At 46.4% G+C, this 18,870-nt stretch overlaps 2 protein-coding genes and 3 non-coding genes across 5 annotated transcripts in view; all 5 read left to right on the forward strand.

The window, feature by feature from the left end:
• LOC134342073 (zinc finger protein 229-like) overlaps positions 1–18,870 on the forward strand; it is a 170,156-nt gene that overhangs the window by 50,840 nt on the left and 100,446 nt on the right. The window lies entirely within an intron of this gene.
• Positions 1–18,870, forward strand: part of LOC134342078 (zinc finger protein 850-like) — a 76,903-nt gene that overhangs the window by 26,776 nt on the left and 31,257 nt on the right. The window lies entirely within an intron of this gene.
• trnan-guu (transfer RNA asparagine (anticodon GUU)) lies at positions 2,390–2,463 on the forward strand. The gene has a single exon. It is a non-coding gene; the product is annotated as a tRNA-Asn (tRNA).
• Positions 5,925–5,996, forward strand: trnaq-uug (transfer RNA glutamine (anticodon UUG)). The gene has a single exon. It is a non-coding gene; the product is annotated as a tRNA-Gln (tRNA).
• trnaq-cug (transfer RNA glutamine (anticodon CUG)) lies at positions 6,437–6,508 on the forward strand. Its single transcript has one exon. It is a non-coding gene; the product is annotated as a tRNA-Gln (tRNA).

Below are 18,870 nucleotides of genomic sequence, written 5' to 3' on the forward strand. Positions count from 1 at the left end.
AACCCCGCTCTCCTGCCTGCCCGAGGAAAGATATCTTTAACGACCGAGGGGATGGGGCAGAGGGTCGTAAGGTTTGTCCAGTCAGGACAGCCGATACTCTCTGGTATAATCCCATTCCTTTGCAAACTCACTGAGCCGCAAGATCAGAGTCGGAACCAATTCTGAAGTACGGCACAACAGGAAAGCAGTTCAGTCCATGTTGGCGGCAGATGATCATCCGCATGTTCAGAGTGAAGAGAGTCACTCAGCAGGTAGAATTTCCAATGAACGCCCTGAGTTCATAACAAGAGCTTTGAAGCAAAGTAAAATAATCAGTTTCCTTTTCCTTATTCAATAGTTTTATCAGGAGACGCCAACAAAATTAACTCTTCAGGAGACGAAATAAAGTAATTCCAAATTACGTGGACATGGGTTATTCCCTCCGCAGTGGGACATCCCCGGTGAAACTTTACTGAACATCCCTCGGCCATGACAACTACGACACTCAGCCTGGGAGACAGGAGGACATTCTTCAAGGGAACTCATCACTATGTTCCACGGCGATTCGGCTCAACATCAACGTCAGGGTCATAGAAGCTGGACTGATATACTCTCCACATCCATTTTTTATTGGCTTTTCAATATTCGGTATGTTTCAATGAGATCCTCCCTCATTCTTATGAATTCTAACGAGTAGAGGCTCAGAGCCACCAAACGCTTCTCTTATTTTAGCCGTTTCATTCCGGGATCAATCTCGGGAAACTCCTCCATTCCCACAAAAGGCAGAGGGTCGTTGTGGAGGGAGTACATTCAGATTGGAGGATTAGTGGTGTTGTAGCTAGTCCAGTTCTGGTCGCCTCACGATAGGAAGGATGTGGAAGCATTGGAAAGGGTACAGAGGAGATTTACCAGGATGCTGCCTGGTTTAGAGAGTATGCATTATGATCAGAGATTAAGGGAGCTCGGGCTTTACTCTTTGGAGAGAAGGAGGATGAGAGGAGACATGATAGAGGTGTACAAGATAAGAGGAATAGATAGAGTGGATAGCCAGCGCCCCTTCCCCAGGGCACCACTGCTCAATACAAGAGGACATGACTTTAAGCTAAAGGGTGGGAAGTTCAAGGGGGATATTAGAGGAAGGTTTTTTACTCAGGGGGTGATCGGTGCGTGGAATGCACTGCCTGAGTCAGTGATGGAGGCAGATACACTAGTGAAGTTTAAGAGGCTACTAGACAGGTATATGGAGGAATTTAAGGTGGGGGATTATATGGGAGGCAGGGTTTGAGGGTCGGCACAACATTGTGGGCCGAAGGGCCTGTACTGTGCTGTACTATTCTATGTTCTAAGTTCTATGTTAATTTCCACGACAGGGAAATGGTTTTGCTGTTTACATATTAAATGAAATTGCTACTTGAATTGTCAAAGTAAATTGAAAAGGGTTAAAGCGGTTAAATCCGAGTTTGGGGTTGAGGTGATCGGTTCTTTGGGGATATGGAACAGTCGGTCTGCAGTGATCCCGGGAAGGGAGAGTCTGCCGAGAGGAAGGCACTTTGTGTTCAGCTTCGTGAAATCTCCCCTCAGCGACTCTGTATCTCAGAGTTATTTGGCGTAACACGCGGTGACGGAAAACAATATTTCCCGTAATATTTGCTTCATCCGCCTCTGCCACATTTTAAAAGTTAATGAAAGGCTGTTCTTCCGCTCGATTTAAGGTTTACAGTTCAAAGGATCAGAAAGGAGAGGGCGAGTGGAATCGGTGCCTTCACCCAGCTCAGGCCACCCTGCAGAGAATTTGGGAGACTCCTTCCATCCGACAGTGAGCTCGGAGCTGTGGAAGGTCATCGGCCTGAAACGCGAACTCTATTTCCCCCTCCACAGATGCTGCCTAGGCTGCGGAGTATTTCCAGCAGTTTCAGCTTTTAGTTCAGGAACAGTCCTGTTTCTCTGACCCCGGGGTCGGTGCTGTCCGCATTCGCCCCTGGACACAGTGATTACGTCCCATGTAAAATGTCCTTCTTTGAGGAGTGTGCACTCATGGCCGAATGTTTTGCGATGCACTGGGAACCTAGTTTGGTATTTCCCCTTCTAAACCTGACCAATATGCGGTTCCAGCGTTTTCCGGTTTATATAGTCTGTCACCCTCTGGTGCAAACCATTCATGCAGATTGTGAAAAGCCGGGTTACAGCACCGATTGTTCGTCACCATCTGGATAGAGCTCTTAAAGATAGCGGAATTGAAGGTTATGGGGATAAGGCAGAGACTGGATACTGATTGTGAATGATCAGCCATGATCACAGTGAATGGCGGTGCTGGCTCGAAGGGCCGAATGGCCTACTCCTGCACCTATTGTCTATTGTCTATTATCTTCCAACGCCAGAATGCACCATTTAGAGAAACCTTTTCCAGCTTGTCTCTGTGGCGCAATCGGTCAGCGCGTTGGGCTGTTAACTGAAAGGTTGGTGGTTCGAGCCCACCCAGGGACGCTGGTGATCCAGCAGCTTTTGCAGCGCGTTGTATTGCCCACCGGGAAACGCTGCGCTGTCCGGAGACCGGCGTTCCCTGCTACTGCCGCATCAAGTTCAGTGGAAATTAAAACGTTTGTTGTCACACGCCGAGATACAGTGAAAATCTTTGCTTTCACGCTGTTCCGAGAGAACAAATCATTACACAGAGTATTGAGAGAGAACAATGTTAAGCAGTAACAGAATGCAGAATAAAATGTGAGAGCGACGGAGACAGCGCAGTGCGGGTAAATGATCAGGTGCCGTATCATAACGGGCAGATTGTATGGTCAAGGCTACATCCTGTCGACTCGGGCACCATTCAACAGACATAACAGCGGAGTTGAAGCTATCAATTAGCCTCCAGTACGTGCTGTCTTGTACCTTCAGCTGGATAGAAGAAGGCAAAAGAAAGAATACCCGGGGGGAGGGGGGAGCGGGGGTATGATATCTTTCTGTCAGGAGTGTGTAATATCAACTTCTCTTTGACCATAAGTGTGCGTTTTCTCGAGCGACATCCTTGGAACTAACGGACTTATCGGGTCTAATGTCGTGGTTTTGATTTAATTTTGGGTCCTCGATCATTCAGTTGCAGTCGAGTTGGTTTCATCCCACATATGTCCCCGTTCATTTTACTGTCGCTATGGATGTCCAATCCCAATACACGTCCAGCAACCCCCTCCCCGCCCCGCACCCCTTCCCCCGCACCAGAAAGGTCTCACAGCTCTCCGCTTCCATCGGAGACCCAACCAGCTCCCCTCCAGCACCATTCCCCTCGGTCTGGCGAACTTGTCCTCCCACTTCACCGGCATGGGTCCCAGCTGTGCCTGCCTGTTTGTCGGCTCCGTGGAGCAGTCTATCTTCCAAGCCTACACTGGTGTCCCTCCCTAACTTTTCCTACACTACATAAATAACGGCATTACTACCTCTTTCTGCACCCATGTGGAACTCGTCCACTTCATCAGCTGTGCGTTCGTCCCTCCCACTGATCTTCCTCCTGGCACTGATCCTTGCAAGTGAAACAAGTGCTACACCTGCTACAAAGTGTTTGAGCTGGTTTGCCTTCACTGGAATGTCAGAGCCTGAGAGGAAATTGACCTAATTATGAAGTATAAAACTATGAGAGACATAGATTGGGCAGATAGTCAGGATTGGTTTCCCAGGGTAGGGATTTGAAATTCTAGCGGGGACGAAATTTAATGTTGAAGTGGGAGAGAGTTTAAAGAACTAAGAACATAAGAAATAGGAGCAGGAGTAGGCCATTCGGCCTATCGAGCCTGCCCCGCCATTCAATAAGATCACAGCTGTTCTGTCCTTAAACTCAGCTCCATCTACCTGCCTTTTCCCATAAACCTTAATTCCATAGCAATGTAAAAACCTATCTAACTGTATCTTAAATATATTTAGTGAAGAAGCTTCAACTGTTTCCCTGGGCAGAGAATTCCACAGATTCGCCACTCTCTGGGGAAAAAAAAAGTTTCTCCTCATCTCCGTCCTAATTCTTCTCCCCTGAATCTTGAGGCAATATCCCCTAGTTCTAATCTCACCTACCAATGGAAACAACTTTCCTACCTTCATTTTATCTATCCCTTTTGTCATGTGTGAAACCACGCAGAGCTGCAGAACGGATGATGTTAATGACAGGAGATAACAAGAGACAAAGGAGAGCCATTCAAAATGCTAATAAGAGAGAAGAGAGAGATAACGAGAGAGAGAGAGAGAGAGAGAGAGAGAGACAGAGAGAGAGACAGAGAGAGACAGAGACATAATTCAGTATGTTGGCGTCTGCCACAGACAGTTTGCTCTAAAACCTGAACCGTTCATTAACAATCCCGCTGAGTCAAAAGGAACTGTGAAGTCTGATAGACAGGTGATACCCCATCGGCGGGGGATGGGGGGGGGAATAAAATAGCGGGTTTGCTAAGGCACAGGACACACGCCACGAAACCCTGGAAAGAGCATTGTGCCCCACAAATTGGTGTGAGTTTGGGGGACCGATTCGCGGGAATCGGTCAGAGGCTCACAGGGTGTGAAAGTACGACCGGTGGGGACCTGTTGTGTGTCCGCCCTTGCCTGGGTGCCGGGTTCACCACGGAAGAACGATCGCATCCGGAACGGAGGAGTCACAGTGGGTGACTACAACGGGATCAAAAGGTATCGAAAGGTTTGCCTGAAACTTCAACTGTATCTCTCTCTCACTCTCTCTCTCTCTCCAACGGTACAACAGCGATTACTTCGATCTACACTAGACTGAACTGAACTCTGCTTCACCTTAAGACTGATCATTTTGTGTGAATTTCCAACATCTGCAGAATTCCTCGTGTTTACGCTACAAAGGTCTCTGTGAAGTTTCCAGATATCTGCTATCTTGCCTCATTCAATCAATAGCCGGGGATATATCCCAACCAGCCCTGGTGAGAGTCCCGACGCTCCCGCAGCTTGCCAACGTGCGCTGGAATAGCAGAGTATCCTTTCTGAGAATTCTTTACTGCATCGTTTTCTGTTTGAGGAATACTGACGTGAAATATACGTTTCGTGCTTTCCCCTCTTCCCCTGGCTCCCGGCATACGTTCTCTCCTCTGCCCCTGAGTTGTTCCACTTTCCGGCCTTCTCTGTGATGTCCCACTTGTTTTTAGTGGATGTGCGAAGTGCATTGGTATTTCCCCAGTCTTGCTCTGCTAAATCATTCCCACTCCCCCAGCATCATTCAGCACTACTGATTCTCTGTTTAATTTGCATGTTGTATATTTATCAAGGACGTTGTCCAATATCTACTTCCTAAACTTTCCTCAAGATTCCTTTTCTTCTTTGACTGAATTTTCGACATTGCTGAACCACTCGACTTTAAATGAATTCCACAGGTCAGATTTGAGTTTACCTAATCTCAGCAGCTCACAGTCTCTACTCTCCCCGTTTCCTGACAAACACAGTTCTCATCAGCTTGCCCTCAGATTAGTAAATACCCCAAGGTTGTGTCCTTATGTGGCGAGGACGGTTGTCAAAATAGTTCCCCGCAGATAATCATCAGTTGCAAGGCTCATGCCGCAGTGCAAGGTCTCTGAAATGTGTCGCATATATCTGCTTCTAACACTACCCCAGCTGCGAATTCCATTCATTTTCTGTGTGTAAAAAAATAATCTAAAGCATTTCCCACTGCTTTAAATTCCTCTATCACCTTGAAATTATCTAAACTCGGTTTTTGCCACTTCCGCTCCAGGACAAATACTCTGACTGTCTAGTCGATATTTGCCTTCTAGCATCTTTTAAGTCACCTCTCATCCTGCTTCTCCCCAAAGAGAAAACTGTTCCCATCCTCAACACGTCCTCACAACACATCCTCTGTGAAGTTCAAAGTTCAACTTAAATTTACTATCAAAATTTACACAATTTTACATACTACCCTAAGATTCATCTTCTTGTGGTCGTTCATAGCGAATACCTGTGGTTCCATGGTGTAATGGTGAGCACTCTGGACTTTGAATCCAGCGATCCGAGTTCGAGTCTCGGTGGAACTTGTCCATTTATGAACACACGCCCTGCATTGTACATGAAAATTTTGATCACTCCGCGTCGGGGGAAAGGTCGAAAGGCCGGTTTGGCCGAAGGTCGGCAGGTCGGGTCTCGGTGGAGGGAGGCCCCGCGGAAGGACTGAGTTTGAGCTGTCGTTCTCCTTGACGCTGACAGAGGATGCTTTCGAAATTCTGAGGCATATGTGTTGGTGTGGACGGTAGTTTATATTGGTCTCTTTCAGTTGTTTATTTTTGTGTGTTTTATTTTTTGTTACCGATCCTGCTTCCCTCCAAAGATAAAAGCTCTTGTCATACTCGATCTCTCCTCACGAAACTTGCTCTAGGAAGTGCAATGTTTAAAGTAAATTTATTGCCAAAGTTCACACGTGTAACTGCACGCTACCTCGCGATTCAATTTCTTACGATCGTTCATAGCAAATACCTGTGGCTCCATGGTGTAATGGTGAGCACTCTGGACTCTGAATCCAGCGATCCGAGTTCGAGTCTCGGTGGAACCTGCTTCTTTCTTTAGAGGTCTCCGTTTGTGAATACATGTACATGCACTGGATTGTATGTGACAAATTTGGTCACTCCCCGTGGGAGGGCGCGTCGGCCAGGAGGTCAGAAGGCAGCCTGAAGCGAAGATCAAAAAGCCGCGTCTTCGTGTATGCAGGTCCCACGGAAGGACTGAGTGCGAGCTGTCGCTCTCCGAGATGTCCTCGCTAATTTTCGAAGTTCGAATACATACACGGTAATTGGTGCGGACGGTAATTTATATTGGTCTCCTTAAGCTTTTTTTCTCTCTCTGTTTACGTTCTTGTTGGCGATATGTTTCTTTTTGGGTGGGGGGTGGTGTTGGGTCTTGGAGGCTAATCTTTTCGTTGGCGTTTCTTTTTCCTGTGTTAGCTGTGTAAGATCTGTCAGATTTTTATGTGCGAGGGAGGGGTTAGGTGTTTGATGTTGTTGACGCTGTTTTCTGTGTAGGAGGAGCTTGGGGATTAGAGGTTTGATATTTTAGATGCTGTGTCCGGGTGGGTGATCAGTTAGATTTGTGCGAGGGTGGCGTTGGGATTTTGGGGTTTGCGAGTTCTATTTCTTACTTTTTCATGCGGGCGAGAGGTGATGACTTTTCATTTAATGACATTCATGTTGTTTTTTTCCTGTATTTCATGGTTATCTGGAGAAGACGACTCTTAGAGTTGAATTGTGAGCTCATTCTCAGGGTGAGTAAAATTATCCCCTCTATTTTAAAAGCCTGAACGTTGAAGAGTATTAGCTGTTCCTGAACCTGGTACTATCGGACATGAGGGCTTGCATAACTCTTCATGGCAGCATCGAGAAACGAACATCGCCTGGATGATGGGGTCCTTGATGATGAATGCTGCTTTCCTTCGGCAATGCTCCGTACAGATGTGCTCACAGTGGGGAGGGCTTCACCCATGATGGACTGGCTGCATCCACAACTTTTCACGGTTCACGTCACTCAGCGGCATTGGTGTTTCCATGCAGATCATGAAGCAACCAGTCAGGGTATTCTCCTCTGTACATCTACACAAGTTTGGCAAAGTTCGAAACGGCATTTGCACAAATTTGCGTAGTATTGGCTGTAAATGCTGGTAAACCGTTCCAGGGTGCGAACAAATTCTGTTCCTCTAAGGCTCTACGCTAACAACTCCAGTCAACATTGTGGAAATTACAGTCACACACTATCTGTTGCTTTTACAACATTCTATAACCTTCCTACATTTCTGTTCCTTTTTCTCCTGCTGGAACTTCAAAAACCTTTCCAAAGTGCAGCACACAATATCTGCAGTTTTCTCTTCATCAACTCTCTCTTTCATCCTGAAAGGATCCCAGTTGGAGGGAGGTGATTGTATTGCTCTCCGTTATCAGGGTAGTTAAAGTCTCAGTGCTTGAAGCGCTGGGGTTGTACGAGTCTTCAACAGTGGAGTACAATGCAAGGTGGGTTCAGGTCTGTGTGCACTCACACAGCGCTGACAGTTGTATAGGTCTAAGCCTCGTAGCGAAGGTCTACATATTGCAAGTTTCATTGCCCTGTGTGTTCCCAGTGTTGCAAGTGGCTGGTGTACAGTGTGCAGAGTTGGTCTGTGTTCGGCAGTGTCTTCACTCTCATGTCTGTCTTTATCTGTACAGCAAGTGGATGCTACTGGAAAACTGTAGCCCCACAGAGTTGTGTTGGGGTTACTGGGGTCTGTGCCCCTGTCATAGAGTGCAGAACAAAGTGGGGTTAATTGTTGTTAAATTTAAGATCCTTACAGGAATGTTACAATTCTCTGATTACACAGTGCAAAGCCAGTTAAGTGTCTACGTATAATAAAAAATCTGTGTCATTTCAGCACCGTGAAAGTCTTTGTATCAACTATTATCAAGGTCTGCCTCTTAATAATATGCTGCCAACAGTTGTAGAGGTTTGTGCCCTTACAGTACGGTGTGGGCTGTTGTAAAGATTTATCTTACAGTGCAGTGCCTCGTGTTGTAAAGGCTTTTGCCCTTACATTAAGATGCTGATGATGTTTATAGGTCAGAGGTAGAGTGCTGTAGTTTTGTCATCGGTGTCGCGTTTTGATAAATCTTTGTCCTTGTATCACAGACTTGTGCTGGTCTGTGCCTTTACTGACCTGTACTGCCCTCCGGCAGCTCAGTGTGCTTGGAAGGTAGTGGCAGAGTATTTACAGAAGTGTATCCTTATTACACGAACTGACCATGTACACTTGGGTAGATTAGAAGTCTCCTGGAGACTACACTGAGTATTTCAGACCGTCAGTGGGCAGAAGATCACTGTGGAATGGGGTAGACCAGTAAACCAATCAATTATATACAAGCTTCTGGTATCGCATTCTTACTGTCCCGTTCCCAGTCTCTTCCTACAGCTGGGAAACTTGCGAACTTTGTAAATAGAAGGGTCTGGTTATTCCTCGTATCCAAACACACAGACACCGGGAACAACAGCCGGACACTCGGCCCCTCTATCACGTCCTGTCTTTCACTCAGACCCGGACCCCCAACACCGCTCCCGTCCCCACTTTACCCGGACCATTGGCACCGCTTGCAGGGCAACAGTCTGCCGGTGTTTGCCCCCCAATGTGGTGAATCCCTCTGCTCGCCACCACCGTGGGCTCAGACATTTCCACAGATGAGCCCCTCCTGTCCCCACCGGGACAAACATCCTGTCCGCCCCCTCTCTCACCGTCTTCATCCTTTCAATAAAATCCCCCTCTCCCTCCCCGGGGAACCGGCATCAAACCGATGGGCCGAGCGGTCTCCTCCTACCTCTCAGCGACACATCAGACTCCGGCCGCAGGAGACGCTTCACAAACGCCCCAACTTCCCTCGGAGGGAAATGGAAATAAATCAGAAAGCGGACATTTACTTTGGGATTTGAGCCGCTTTCACGGTGAAGTGAGATCGGGGCGGGCGATGACCTCAGTGGGGGTAACGCCCTCTCGGTTAGTCCGCCTCCGCTATTGGTTGTAACCGGCGATTGACATCGGTTCGCACCAATGGGAATAGGGCAGCTCCTGAATCCTCTGTTGACAACGGTGGGGAGGGGCTGGTCACGTGATTAGTAGCCCAGCCGTTAAACCAATAACGCTCGAGCTCTCCAGCCCGTGGGTGACGTAACACACCGCGCACGTGAGGGCAGATCCCGGTGTGGGGAACCCATGTGTGACGTCAGGTGCGTGGGGGCGCCTGTGTGACGTCACCTGTGGGGTGCGCTCGTATTTAAAAACACCTGAATGGACGTTTCTTATGATTTCAGTGGGACAACAACATTAATCCCGGGTTTCATCACTGAATCCAGTGTTGTGAGATGTAAAGTCCCCTGTTATGTGTCCGGCTGTGCCGTGTTGTTGGTGAAGTGGGCAGCGTGGTGTTTGTCTCGATTCGGATCACAACACCATCCGTCAGGCCATTAAACTGTGAACAACTGTGGTCAGGGACTGATCTCTGGGACACTCCAAACGCTCCCTTCTTCCAGTCTGAAAACGACCCACTCAACCAACCACACAATACCAGCAGTTTATGGATCTCCAACGAAAAACCCTAACAACCTACTCCTATCATTGCTGACTCTGAGTTTACCACCGTCAGATGCCAGGAGGGACATAATAATCGGAAAGCCTCTAGTCGCAGCCATGTAAATAAAATGTGATCTCAGTGGGTGTGTGGCGCATGCTCAGAATGCGAAGGAGACAGACAAACTGAGCCAAGTCACAGACTGATGAAGGGGAGGAATGATCCATTTTGATACAGAGAGGGAAGCAGAGAGTTTGATATTGTGCCTGATCCCGGAACTGTGGCCAGTTAGAAAATGAAGTCTTGTTCCTCCAAATTGTTTTGATCTGTGACAGTGTTTTTATCAGAAGGCACCATGGTGACTAAAATTATCTGAGTTGAAATGTTGTCCTTCACCCACTGACGTGCTTTGTAAACTTTTAACAGTGTAGTAAAGTCAAAGTATTTGTGTATGGGAAACTCAAACACAACAGCACGTTAGTCCCGCTGTATCTGTCAGTTCACCAGCGCTTGAATGCCGCCGATCCTTGAATGTGGAGACGGAGATGCTGGAGAAGACAGCGTCCCACTCGCTACAAGGAGACCCCGATCACGTGTCCATGTCCGTGATCTGATTGGATACATCGCCATGACGTTATAGCAGTGTGACGTCATTCACTGGCTCTCATTTTGGAAGGGATTCAGTGGGACATCCCAGATCCACCAACAGCTTCTCACTGGGAAGCGGCCGTTCACCTGCTCCGTGTGTGTGAAGAGACTCATTCAGTTAACCCACCTTGTGATGCTCCGGTGAGTTCACAATAAATAGAGACCACATTTCTGTCCGGAGTGAGTAAAGAGTTTTACTCAATCACCCCAGCTGCTGCAACACCAGCAACTTCACATCAGGGAGGAAGGTCAAATTAGCTCTGTGTTAAATCACGGTGACTGCAGGCAGCTGCAGGTTCATGAGGGATTGTTACTGACAGATTCTGCAGTTCTTTCGCTGCTCATCGCACCCAGGACTGAACCCTGGTCACTGAGCATTGGAGGAGTCCGTTCTGCTGATGTTAGCCTTAAACTAGACTGATGTTTAATATTGTGGATCTTTGAAAGATAAATCAGTTCTCTGTCATATCCCGTGTCTCAGATACTTACTGTCTCTACCACACTCACAATGTACACTAGAGAGGCCACTCAGCCCGTCTGGTCCCTGCCCATGTTTTTGTTCCATATCAGTATATGAAAATCTATCCTTGCCGTTCCCCTCTCACCCTCCCTGTGATGACAGATTGCAGCCAGTCACCACTGCGTGGGATAGGAGACTTCCCTTGAATTTCATAAACTTCATAAACTTCATAGAAATCTACAGCACATTACAGACAATTTGGCCCGAGGTTGTGGGTAACTTACTCTAGAAACTGCCGCGAATTACCCTACCGTATAGCCCTGCATTTTCCTAATCTCCATGTACCTATCTAAGAGTCTCTTAAAAGACCCAATTTTATCCGCCTCTACCACGTCGCTGACAGTGCATTCCACACAGACACTACTCTTTGTTTAAAAAAAAACTTAGCTCTGACATCTCCTCTGTACCTCCTTCCAATCACCTTAACCCTATGCCCCCTCATGTTGGCCGTTTCAGCCCTGGGAAAAAGCCTTTGACTATCCACACGACCAATGCCTCTAATCATCCTATACACCTGCATGAATTTCCTGCATGATTTTCTCCAGTCTGCATAAGACGATGAGCTCACTGTGGTTTTGATTTTCCCCAGGGCTCAGGACGAAGTTGGTTAAACTCCTTCTTCCCTGCTGTTTTCAATGTTTGGGTCATTTTCACTCATTTCAAAGGACTGTGCTTCAGACAGATGGGTTGTTGCAATGTACCTCTAAAGTTTGGCAGCAGACCAGCGAGTGAATCTTTGAATGTGCAGAGTCAGAAACCAAAGGGTTGCCAGCCTGATTCAGGGCTCTGGGTCTCAAGAGAGAGATGGGGTCTGGAGTTTACGAGGAGGAAGAGAAATGAGACCAGCATGATGTGGCAACAAATGAAAGATCAGAAACATTTGGAAACTGCTTGATCGAAAAAAAGTTGATTATTTTTTGCAAATTACTGGTGGAAATCAACAGATCAGGCAGCAAATGTGGAGAGAATAAATAGACAACATTTAGGCCGAGCCCCTTCAGCATGCCTAGACTGTATACTCCTCTGCTTAGCTGCTGCCTGAACTGCCGAGTTCCTCCAGCATTTTGTGTGTGTGCGTCTCTGTATTTCCAGCAACTGCAGAATCTCTTGTGTTTCATATCTGTATTTGTAAGAGGATTGTACTTTGGCATTAGATACACGTTGATATTGACTATATTGCTTATGGCAGCCGCTTTCTGCGTTAAAACAGCTGCTGAATTTTCTATACACACAAAAAAACTGAGATATGGACATGAAACCGGTGTTTGCAGAAACTGTTAATGGCACCGTAATTACCCATAAAACCCTGCGTCTAAAGTTTCGCTGCAGCGGAAGCGCCGATCAAATGCGCAGGCGTCTAGGTTGATGACGTTCGAATGCACGCATGCGCACAGCATACAGAGGGCCTCAGGAGGATCGGTACAGGTAAGAGGAAATTTGCGGGCGATTATTTGTCAACACCGACTTCGGGACAATTACTGTGACTCCGGACTCCGTAACCCGCAATCCCGGGACAGTCCTGCTCTCTTCCCTCTCTCTCAGCCCCACCATCCGTACACGGGCCCCGGGGAGCTTCCGGCTGATGAGGGAATGGGAACCGATGGATCTCTCAGACAGAGCTGAGCTCCAGCTGTCTAAATGCAAGGATCGGGAACTCGGAGAAAGGGAACAAAATCTTTTACATCAGCTGTTGAGAAAATCACCTTTGTTCTGCCTCCAGTCACAAACAAGAGAAAATCTGCAGATGCTGGAAATCCAAGCAACACACACAAATTGCTGGAGGAACTCAGCATTAGTACTCTTTTCCATAGATGCTGCCTGGCCTGCTGAGTTCCTCCAGCATTTTGTGTCTGTTGCTTGTTCTACCTCCTCTTGTTCTGGACTTTTCTACCCGTGAGAACATGTTTTGTCCCATTCTCTCTGTGTACATAATGATAGCAAACACCTTTGCCCTGGGCAACAGGTAGCTTTCACATCACAAATGTGCCAGACTCCAATGAGACAGACTACTGCCCTTCCCTTCATATTCATTGGCATTGCCATCACTGAGTTCACCACCGTCAGTCACCTGGGGGAGGGTTCAGGGGAAATATTTATGTACAATACAGAAACTGGTGATACTCGTGTGTATTGTGGTGATGTAAAAGTTGCTGGAGAATTTGCAAGTGGGAAGAAGTGGAGTGATAGTTGGAAATCTGACCTTTTTAAGCGTCATTTAGCAAGCAAATCACATATGGATGGTGTGGAACAGCTGTGGAGAGAAAATCCTTCATTACCCGCTACAGGCCTGCAACTTAGGTTGTGTGAGAGTGCAGATGAACTTGATCAAACCCAGAGGACATCACAGTTCTTATTGACAGTGATTTGCTAGCTGTTAAAATGAATACCTCTCTATTTAAAGTTCACTCTGCCCATGTTGTCACTGGGTAAAAAAATGCACAATACAAGCTTTATGTGTACACTGGTCATTACAAATTAGAGGGGACATTGGTTGGAGGGTGGGGAGACCCCCAGTGTCCCCGATGCCCTCAACTACAAGATGTGCATCCAGCTGCAGCTTGTAACTCTGCACTTTACGGAGTTGGAACTTGAAATGGATGAATTCCGGATCATCCAGGAGTTGGGGGTGGGGTGGGGGGTGTTGGGATAGATATGACATGAAGAGAGGTGAGTTACACCCAAGGTGCGGGACACAGGAAACTGGGTGAGAGTCAGGAAGGGGAATGAGGTTAAATAACCATCGCAGCGTAATCTTGTGTCCATCCCACACAACAACAGGTGGGTCCACTTTAGAAACTGTTGGGGGGATTACTGACAGAGGAAAGTCAAAGGGGTGAGAGGGGATTTGTTAGTGAGGGGAACAGAACAAGAGGGGACTAATATCCCAGTGGTGAGGCTCGCTAGTGCTACTGTGGGGAGAGGGTGATGTGGTTAAAATAAGTTGTAGGGGGAATGGGAGCCAGACTGACAGAACAGATAGTGGAGAGGGTGAATTGAATTGAATTGACTTTATGACATACATCCTTCATATACATGAGGAGTAGAAATCTTTATATTACCTCTCTGTCTAATGTGCAATGTGTAATTTATAGTTATTTATAATAAATAGTTTGTACACACCTGTCTCTGTAAATGTCCTGAATAGTGGGAAGTTCACATCTACAGATGCGCTGGGCTGTCCGCACCACTCTCTGCAGGTTCCTGCGATTAAGGGAAGTACAGTTCCCATACCAGGCAGTGATGCAGCCAGTCAGGATGCTCTCAATTGTGTCCCAGTAGAAAGTCCTTAGGATGTGGGGCTCCATCCCGAACTTCTTCAACCATCTGAGGTGAAAGAGGTGCTGTTGTGCTCTTTTCACAACACAGCCGGTATGTACAGACCATGTGAGATCCTTGGTGATGTTTATGCTGAGGAACTTAAAGCTGTTCACCCTCCCAACCCCAGATCCATTGATGTCAATAGGGGTTAGCCTGTCTCCATTCCTCCTGTAGTCCACAATCAGCTCCTTTGTTTTTGTGACAATGAGCGAGAGGTTGTTTTCTTGACACCAGTCAGATGTTGTTTAGACCTCAGATAGAGTCAGCGATCAAATGGTTGAGCATGGTGCGATGAATGTGCTGAGCTGTGTATATCACAATGCAAGAAGCATCGTAGGAAAGCCAGATGAGCTCAGGACAGGGAATTATTATATTGTACCTTGGTTTTCAAGAGATATTTAGGCCCCGGTTATTTTGTTACTCTAAATGCCTCAGACTGTTGGGTGCTCCAAGACTCATTAGTGACTACAATATCATAATTCCACCCCCTGATCTCATCTGACTTTTTTTTTTAATTGTCTTCTGTTGGTTTCTAAAAGCTTCCCAATCGTTTTTGCTCTTTTGTTTGCCCTTTCTTTTGCCTTTATGTTGGCTTTGGCTTCTCATTTCAGCCACGGTTTTGTCCTCCTGCCTTTCTAATGCTTCCACTTCTTTGGGATGTATCTGTCACTCAGCTCCCGAATTGCTCCCAGAAACTCCAGCCATTGCTGCTTCGTTGTCACTCCTACCTTTTCCCTTCCAAACAAGTTTGTCCAACTTGTCTGTCATAAAAATATGGAGTAGTTCGGTACGGAAACAGGGTATTTGACCCATCTAGTCAATGGTAAAAAAACATTTAATCTGTCTAATGCAACTACCTTCACCAGGACCATCGCCCTCCACACCCCGACCATCCAGGTACCTATCAAACTTCTCTTAATTGTGAAATCGAGCTCATATTCACCACTTGTGCTGACATCTCATTCCACACTCTCACCACCATTTCAGTGAAGAGCTTTTCCACATGTTCCCATTACATTTTCTCCTTCCCCACTTACCCATGACCTCTGGTTGTCATCCCACCCAACCTCAGTGGAAAAAGCTGCTTGCATTTACCCGATCTGTACCCTTATAATTTTGTATACTTCTAACAAATCTTCAAAGCAATATATAATTTCTTTGTTTATGTTTGGAGCCTTTTTTAGGTGTATAAGATGATGAGGGGTAGTGATCGTGTGGATAGCCAGAGGCTTTTCCCCAGGGTTGAAATGGCTAACACGAGGGGGCATAGTTTTAAAGTGATTGGAAATAGATACCGAGGGGATGTCAGGGGTAAGTTTTTTTTACACACAGAGTGGTGGGTGTGTGGGATGCACTGCCTGCGGTGGTGGTAGAGGCAGATACAATAGGGTCTTTTAACAGTCTCTTAGATAGGTACACGGACCTCAGTAAAATAGAGGGCTATGTGCTAGGGAAATTCCAGGCTGTTTCTAGAGTAAGTTACATGGTTGGCAGAACATTGTGGGCTGAATGGCCTGGAATATGCTGTAGATTTCTCTGCTCTGTGTTGAAGAACGAAATGACTTTGGCTATCCTACAATCCTGTGATAACTCCCCTGTCACTAAGGATGATTTTGTTATATCTGCTAGGGCCCCAACGATTTCTGCACTGCCTCCCGTGGGGTCCAAGGGAGCACCTTGTCATGCCCTGGAGATTTATCCACCCTAATCTGCCTCAGGATGGCAATCACCTCCTCTTCTTTAATCCGTACAGGGTCCACGATTTTAATACTGCTTTTCCACAATCCCATAGACCCTGTGTCCATCTCCTGAGTAAATGAGATGAAAAATATATTTGAGATAGAACCAAAGAACCATAGAAACTACAGCACAGAAACAGGCCCTTTGGCCCTTCTTGGCTGTGCCGAACCATTTTCTGCCTAGTCCCACTGACCTGCACACGGACCATATCCCTCCATACACCTCCCATCCACGTATCTGTCCAATTAATTCTTAAATGTTAAAAAAGAACCCGCATTTACCACCTCGTCTGGCAGCTCATTCCATACTCAGATCTCCCCCATCTGCTTTGGTTCCACACATGGTTTGCCATTCCGGTCTTCCAGAGGACCAATTTTGTGCATTGCAGTCCTTTTGCTCTTAATCTATCTCCAGAATCCCTGAGGATTATCCTTCATCTTTTCTGCAAGGGGAATCTCATGCCTTTTAGCCATCCTGATTTATTTCTTATGTGTTCTCTTGCATTTCTTAAACTCCATAAGAACCTACCTGCCTGTCCCTGTTCTACAACTCCATTTTGTGCTTCACCAGGGTCTCAATATCTCTTGAAAATCAAGGTTCCCTACAGTTTCTATCTTTACCTTTTATTCTGACAGGCACATACCCGCCTTGTACTTTCAAAATTTTGGTTTGAAGGCCTCCCATTTACCAAGCGCACCTTTGCCATAAAGCAGCCTGTCCCAATTCACAGTTGCCAGATCCTAGTGTCATAATTCCAGATGTTGATCCATGTCCTGAAAACATCCGCCTTTCCTACGCTGCTCCTTGTATTGAAATATACAGGATTGAGCATATTCACTGCACCATGCTCAATGTTTTTAATTCCTGACTTTGCCTAAGGACTGAACAACATCTGTCTCCACAACACCTCTACTATCTGTTCTGATATTCAGGCTCCCATTCCCCCTGCAACTTTAGTTTAACCCCTCTTACCCCCACCTCCCACCATGCAGGTCCATCACCCCTTTGGCTTTCATCTCCCAGATCAATAAAAAGGAGGTGCATACCAGGTATGGGCAGATAGGAACAAATGGGGTACTTATGAAGTACAGGAAATTCAGGTGAACACGTATGAAAGAAATAAAAGCAGACATGAGGTTGCCCCAGCAGACAAGGTGAAGGAGAATCCTCATGGATTCTGCAGGTATGTTAAGTGTGAAAAGATTGCAAGGGAAAAATTAATACTCTGCAAGATCAGAATGGTGATCCATATGAAGAGACAAAATAGATGTGGGAGATATTTTTTTGCTTAGGAGATATACAGGAGTTTATAGGAGTTTATAGAAGTGAGGCAAAGCTGCATCAACTTCATTGACCTTGTACAGAGATGGAGGTGTTCGCTGTCTGAAGGCAAATTAGCGTGGATCAATCCCCAGGGCCTGACAAGTTGTTCCCTGGGACTCTGCGGCCGACAAGTGCAGAAATTGTCAGGGCCCAAGCACAGATATTTAAATCATCCTGAGTGACAGGTGAGGTACTGGAGGATTGGAGAACAGCCAATGTTGTTCCACTGTTCAAGAAAGGCTCTAAAAATAAAATAGGAAACCATACGTTGGTGAGCCTGACATCAGTAGTGGGAAAGTTATTGGAATGTGTGTGCCAGTAGAAAGTTCTTTGGATTTGGGGCCCCGTCCCAAGCTTCTGGTGAAGGAGGTGCTGTTGTGCTTTTTTCACAACACAGCCAGTATGTACAGACCATGTGAGATCCTCGGTGATGTTTATGCCGAGGAACTTAAAGCTGTTCACCCTCTCAACCCCAGATCCATTGATGTCAATAGGGGTTAGCCTGTCTCCATTCATCCTGTCGTCCACAATCAGATCGTTTGTTTTTGTGACAATGAGGGAGAGTTTGTTTTCTTGACACTAGTCAGATGTTGGTCAGACCTCAGACAGAGTCAGCAATCAAATGGTTGAGCATGGAGCGATGAATGTGCTGAGCTGTGTATATCGCAATGCAAGAAGCATCGTAGGAAAGCCAGATGAGCTCAGGACAGGGAATTATGATATTGTAGCCATTATTGGGACTTGTTTGCACCCAACAGTCTGAGGGATTTAGAGGAACAAATTTGTAGAGAGATCGCAGACCATGCCAAGAAACAAAGGTTGATTCAGTGAGTGATTTTAACTTTCCATATATTGACAGGGACTCCCATACTGTAAAAGGACTAGCTGGGGTAGAATTGTCAAATGTGCCCTTAATCAGTACATAGAATTCCTGACGTAGAAGTGTGCAATGAGCTGATGATCCAGGGCTGGTGACAGAATTTAGTGATCATAATGCTATGAGATTCAAAGTAAATATGGAAAAAGTGTGGTCTGGACCATGGGTTGAGATTCTAAATTGGAGAGAGGTCAATTTTAATGGTTTCAGAATGGATCTGACAAGTGTGGTTTGGGACAGGCGTTTTCTGGCAAAGGAGTACTTGGTAAGTGGGAGGCCTTCAGAAGTGAAATTTTGATGGTGCAGAGATTGTACGTGCCTGCAAAATAGAAGTTGAAAGGTAACTGGTGCAGGGAACCTTGGTTTTCAAGAGATACTGAGGCCCCAGATATTTTGTTCCTCTAAATGCCTCAGAC

Source organism: Mobula hypostoma, unplaced genomic scaffold, assembly GCF_963921235.1.
Source record: "Mobula hypostoma unplaced genomic scaffold, sMobHyp1.1 scaffold_51, whole genome shotgun sequence".
Taxonomy (NCBI): Eukaryota; Metazoa; Chordata; class Chondrichthyes; order Myliobatiformes; family Myliobatidae; genus Mobula; species Mobula hypostoma.